We start from the raw sequence: 5,989 nt of genomic DNA on the forward strand, positions 1-5,989 counted from the left end.
AGGGTGAGCCCACGGAAAAGGACTCTGAAAAGGATGAGGAGAAAGAAGAAGACGATGGTTACCCCAATGTTAACGCTACTTTGGTGATTTTTGCTGATGTCGAGAGCAAAAGTCGACTGAAGGTTATCAACAGAGAAGTGAACATGGTTGCTCCGGCAACTACGTCATACTTGAAGTGGTCGAAGACTCCCATTACATTCGACCAATCTGATCACCCAGCGCTCGTTGCTACCCCCGGGCGGCAAGCACTAGTGGTCGACCCAGTCGTTGGGGGCACCTGACTGACTTAGGTCCTTATGGATGGTGGAAGTGGTTTGAACATTTTGTACGCTGAGACCCTCCAAGGGATGGGCATTCCGATGTCCAAACTCAGTGAGAGCAACATGCAGTTCCACGGTGTCATCCCCAGAAAGAAGGCAAAGTCACTCGGGCAGATTGCTCTTGACGTGATTTTCGGTGATTCCAAGAATTACCGCAAGGAGAAGTTGACGTTTGAGGTGTTGGATTTCCACAGTGCCTATCATGCTATTCTGGGCAGGCCCGCATATGCCCGTTTCATGGCTCGACCATGTTATGTGTATCTCAAGTTGAAGATGCTCGGGCCCAGAGGTGTGATCACGATTACGGGAAATAGGTAGAAAGCTGAGGAACGCCTTCAGAAATGCTCAAAAATTGCTGATGGCAGCGGTAGAGATGGAGGAATACAAGAAAAATCTAGATCCGAGTGATGTGTTGCGAGCTAAGAAGCCTGCCTCAGAGTCCACGTTTCAGTCGGCCAGTGAGACAAAGCCGGTTCATATTCACCCGCGGGACTCCAATGCTGCTCCGACCCACGTCTCAACAACACTCGATAGCAAATAGGAAGAAGCGCTCATCCAGTTCCTCTGTGAGAACTGGGACATCTTTGCATGGAAACCATCTGACATGCCGGGTGTACCCAGGGGACTGGCTGAGCACCGTTTGCGTGTCCACACCAAAGCAGAACTTGTCAAGGAACATCTCCGTCGGTCCGTCATGGAGAAGAGGAAAGCAATTGGCGAAGAGGTGGCTCGGCTCCTGTCAGCTGAGTTCATCCACGAAATATACAACTTCTAGTGGCTCACAAACGTTGTCATGGTCCCCAAGAAAGATGATTCCCTTCGTATGTGTATCGACTTCAAGCATATCAATCGGGCCTGCCCGAAAGATCATTTTCCTCTCCCCCGCATCGATCAGATTGTTGACTCGACTACGGGGTGTGAGCATTTGTCCTTTTTGGATGCATATTCCGGGTACCATCAGATCCGTCTATACGGGCCCGATGAAATAAAAACGGCTTTCATCACCCCATTCGGGTGTTTTTGTTATGTTACCATGCCTTCTGGTCTCAAGAATGCTGGTGGCACATTCATGCGCATGATCCAGAAGTGCCTGCTCACTCAAATCAGTCGGAACGGAAGCATACATGGACGATATCGTGGTCAAGTCATGCAAGAGTTCCGACCTGCTAACTGACCTCGCTTAAACCTTCGCCAACCTAAGAAGATATGACATCCAGCTTAACCCATCCAAGTGCACATTCGGAGTCCCAGGAGGAAAGTTACTCGGTTTTCTTGTTTCCGAACGAGGGATCGACGCAAACCCGGTAAAGATCGGAGCAATTCTCTGAATGAAACGCCCTATGCGCGTGCACAATGTTCATAAGCTTACTGGTTGTTTGGCTGCATTGAGCTGATTCATTTCCCGTCTCGGTGAAAAGGTGTTGCCTCTTTACCGACTGATGAAAAAGTCTGATAAGTTCGAGTGGACTCCTGAAACCGAAGCAACATTTGTAGAGCTCAAAGCCCTGCTTTCCACCCAGTCGGTGCATGCTGCCCCAGTCAGCAAAGAGCCTCTATTGTTGTATACCGCAGCCACTGGACAGGTTGTCAGCATAGTGCTCACAGTCGAGCTGGAGGAAGAAGGCAAAGCCTACAAAGTTCAACCCCCAGTGTATTATATTTCTGAAGTCTTGACTCCGTCCAAGCAAAGGTATCCGCATTACCAGAAGCTTGTTTACGGAATTTATCTGACCACGAAGAAAGTTGCACATTACTTCACAGACCACTCAGTTTCAGTCGTCAGCGATGCTCCATTATCAGAAATTTTGAACAATCGAGATGCAACCGATCGAGTGGCTAAGTGGGCGATTGAACTCCTTCCTTTGGATATCAAGTTCGAAGCAAAAAAGGCAATCAAATCTCAGGCAATAGCAGATTTCCTGGCCGAGCGTATTGAGCAGCAGCAGCCGACTCAGGTTCTATCAGAACATTGGACTATGTTCTTTGATGGGTCCAAGATGTTGAACAGTTCTGGTGCTGGAGTGGTCCTGGTATCCCCAAGAGAAGACAAGGTCAGTTACGTCCTCTAGATTCACTTCGACTCCTCAAACAATGAAGCTGACTATGAAGCACTTCTGTATGGGTTTCGTATGGCCATCTCACTCGGCGTCCGTCGCCTGATTGTTTACAACGACTCGGATTTGGTGGTCAATCAGGTAATGAAGGAGTGGGATATCAGGAGCCCTGCCATGACTAGTTACTGCAATGCAGTGAGAAAATTAGAGAAGAAGTTTGAAGGGTTGGAGCTCCACCACATACCCCGACTCAAGAATCAAGCAGCTAATGATCTGGCGAAGATATGTTCCACTCAGAAGCCTATTCCCAGTAATGTGTTCTTGGAGCATCTCCATGCCCCGTCAGTTCAAGAAGATCCCTTTACAGAGGAGCCGCCGCAACCAATAATTTCAACCAATCCTACTGAAGTTGAAGTGCCAGCGATGGTCGACCTGATCATGGAAGTTTTGGTAATCACCCACGACTGGACAGTGCCATACATTGCATACCTGCTCAGGCAGGAGCTTCCGGAGGATGAAGATGAGGCTCGTCAGATCGTTCGCAGATCAAAGGCCTTCACAGTAATAAGTGGCCAACTCTTTAGAGAAAGCGTTACTGGCGTGGCTCAGCGGTGTATCTCTCTGGAAGAAGGTCGACTGATCCTAAACAAGATTCACTCGGGAACCTGTGCTCACCATGTGTCCTCTCGGACCATCGCGGCTAAAAAATACCGAGCAGGATTCTACTCGCCACGGGCAAATGAGATGGTGAAGGATAAGGTTGATAAATGTGAAGGCTACCAGTTTTACTCGAACATGTCTCACTAACCTGCATCGACTTTGAAGACTATCCCACTCGTCTGGACATTTGCTGTGTGGGGACTGGACATGGTTGGGCCCTTGTGAACTGGTAGAAGTGGATTCACCCATTTGCTCGTGGCAGTCGACAAGTTCACTAAGTGGATCGAAGCAAAACCTATCAAGAATTTAGACTCAAGCACAACCATTAGCTTCATCAAAGAATTGGTGTTTCGGTACGGAGTCCTGCACAGCATCATTACGGACAATGGCTCAAACTTTGATTCTGATGAGTTCAGAGCATACTGTGCTTCCCAAGGCACTCGGGTCGACTACGCATCTGTTGCGCACCCACAGTCGAATGGGCAGGCTGAAAGAGCAAATGGTCTCATCCTCCAAGGGTTGAAACCTCGATTGATGCGTGACCTCAAGCATGCAGCTGGAGCTTGGGTGACTGAGTTACGGTCTGTTCTGTGGGGATTAAGGAGGACTCCCAACTGGTGGACTGGTCGAACCCTTTTCTTCATCGTGTACGAGGCTGAAGCCGTGCTCCCGAGTGATTTACTCCACAATGCGCCTCGAGTAGAACTCTTCTCAGAAGCCGAACTAGAGCAAGCACGTCAATACACTATTGATCTTCTGGAGGAAGAGAGAGAGATGGCCTTGATCCGGTCGACCATCTATCAGCAAGATCTTTGTCGATTCCACGCCCGAAACGTCAGAGGTCGAGCATTTCAAGAAGAAGACCTTGTGCTCCGAGTGGATCAGCAACGACCTCATAAACTCGCCCCCGCTTGGGAAGGCCCTTTCATCGTCACGAAGGTGCTCCAAAACGGGGCATATCACCTCTACAATGTGGCCAAGAGGAAAGACAAGCCACGCTCCTGGAACGCGGATCTGCTCCGCCGTTTTTAAACCTAAACACTCGGATCATCGAGTTGTAATAAGAATCCTTTCAGATTGATTATCAAAGGCATGATTTTCGCAGTATCTTAATGATTCTTTTCACATAAACCTATGCGTCCAAATCCCTAGTGGGTGGCTTAGCTGCGAATCCGATTCACCTAAGTTTCAAAAACAAACTCCGAGTAAAGAGAACCCTCTCACTCGGGGGCTTAACTGTGAACCAGATTCGCCTAAGTTAAAACAAACTCCGAATGAAGAGTAGACCTCTCACTCGGGGGCTTAGCTGAGACCCTATACTCGCCTCAGTTTCAAAAAACAGTCCGAGTGAAGAGCAAACCTCTCACTCGGGGGCTTAGCTGCGACCCCGTACTCGCCTAAGTTTCAAACATACTCCGAGTGAAGAGCAGCCCTCTCACTCGGAGGCTTAGCTGCGACCCCGCACTCGCCTAAGTTTCAAAAACACTCCGAGTGAAGGGCAATCCTCTCACTCGGAGGCTTAGCAGCGACCCCATACTCGCCTAAGTTAAAACATTCTCCAAGTGAAGAGCAACCCTCTCGCTCGGAGGCTTAGCTGCGAACCAGATTCGCCTAAGTTAGAACAAACTCCGAGTGAAGAGCAGCCCTCTCACTCGAGGGCTTAGCTACGACCCCTTACTCGCCTAAGTTTCAAGAAACACTCCGAGTGAAGAGCAACACTCTCACTCGGGGGCTTAGCTGCGACACCGTACTCGCCTAAGTTTCAAACATACTCCGAGTGAAGAGCAGCCCTCTCACTCCGAGGCTTAGCTGCGACCCCGTACTCGCCTATGTTTCAAAAACACTCCGAGTGAAGGGTAATCCTCTCGCTCGGAGGCTTAGCTGCGACCCCATACTCGCCTAAGTTAAAACATTCTTCGAGTGAGCGCAACCATCTCATTCGGAGGCTTAGCTGTGAACCAGATTCGCCTAAGTTAAGACAAACTCCGAGTAAAGAGCAACCCTCTCACTTGGGGGCTTAGCTGTGAACCAGATTTGCCCATGTTAAAACAAACTCTGAGTAAAGAGCAGCCCTCTCACTCGGGGGCTTAGCTGCGAACCAGGTTCGCCTAAGTTAAAACAAACTCGGACTAAAGAGCAGCCCTCTCACTCGGTGGCTTAGCTGCGACCCCGTACTCGCCTAAGTTTCAAAAAACACACCGAGTGAAGAGCAACCCTCCCACTCGGGGGCTTAGCTGCGACCCCGTACTCGCCTAAGTTTCAAACAAACTCCGAGTGAAGAGAAACCCTCTCACTCGGGGGCTTAGCTGTGACCCCGTACTCGCCTAAGTTTCAAACATACTCCGAGTGAAGAGCAACCCTCTCACTCGGGGGCTTAGCTGCGACCCCGTACTCGCCTAAGTTTCAAACATACTCTGAGTGAAGAGCAGCCCTCTCACTCGGGGGCTTAGCTGCGACCCCGTACTCGCCTAAGTTTCAAACATACTCCAAGTGAAGATCAACCCTCTCACTCGGGGGCTTAGCTGCGACCCCGTACTCGCCTAAGTTTCAAACATACTCCGAGTGAAGAGCAGCCCTCTCACTCGGGGGCTTAGCTGCGACCCCGTACTCGCCTAAGTTTCAAACATACTCCAAGTGAAGATCAACCCTCTCACTCGGGGGCTTAGCTGCGACTCCGTACTCGCCTAAGTTTCAAACATACTCCGAGTGAAGAGAAATCCTCTCACTCGGGGGCTTAGCTGCGACCCCATACTCACTTAAGTTTCAAACATTCTCCGAGTGAAGGGCAGTCCTCGCACTTGGGGGCTTAGCTGCGACCCCGTACTCGCCTAAGTTAAAACATTCTCCGAGTGAAGAGCACCCTCTCACTCGGGGGCTTAGTTGTGACCCCGTACTCGCCTAAGTTTCAAACACGCTCGAGTAAAGAGCAACCCTCTCACTCGGAAGGAACAAGGT

This window comes from Triticum aestivum, chromosome 1D (genome assembly GCF_018294505.1).
Source record: "Triticum aestivum cultivar Chinese Spring chromosome 1D, IWGSC CS RefSeq v2.1, whole genome shotgun sequence".
In the NCBI taxonomy this organism is placed as follows: domain Eukaryota; kingdom Viridiplantae; phylum Streptophyta; class Magnoliopsida; order Poales; family Poaceae; genus Triticum; species Triticum aestivum.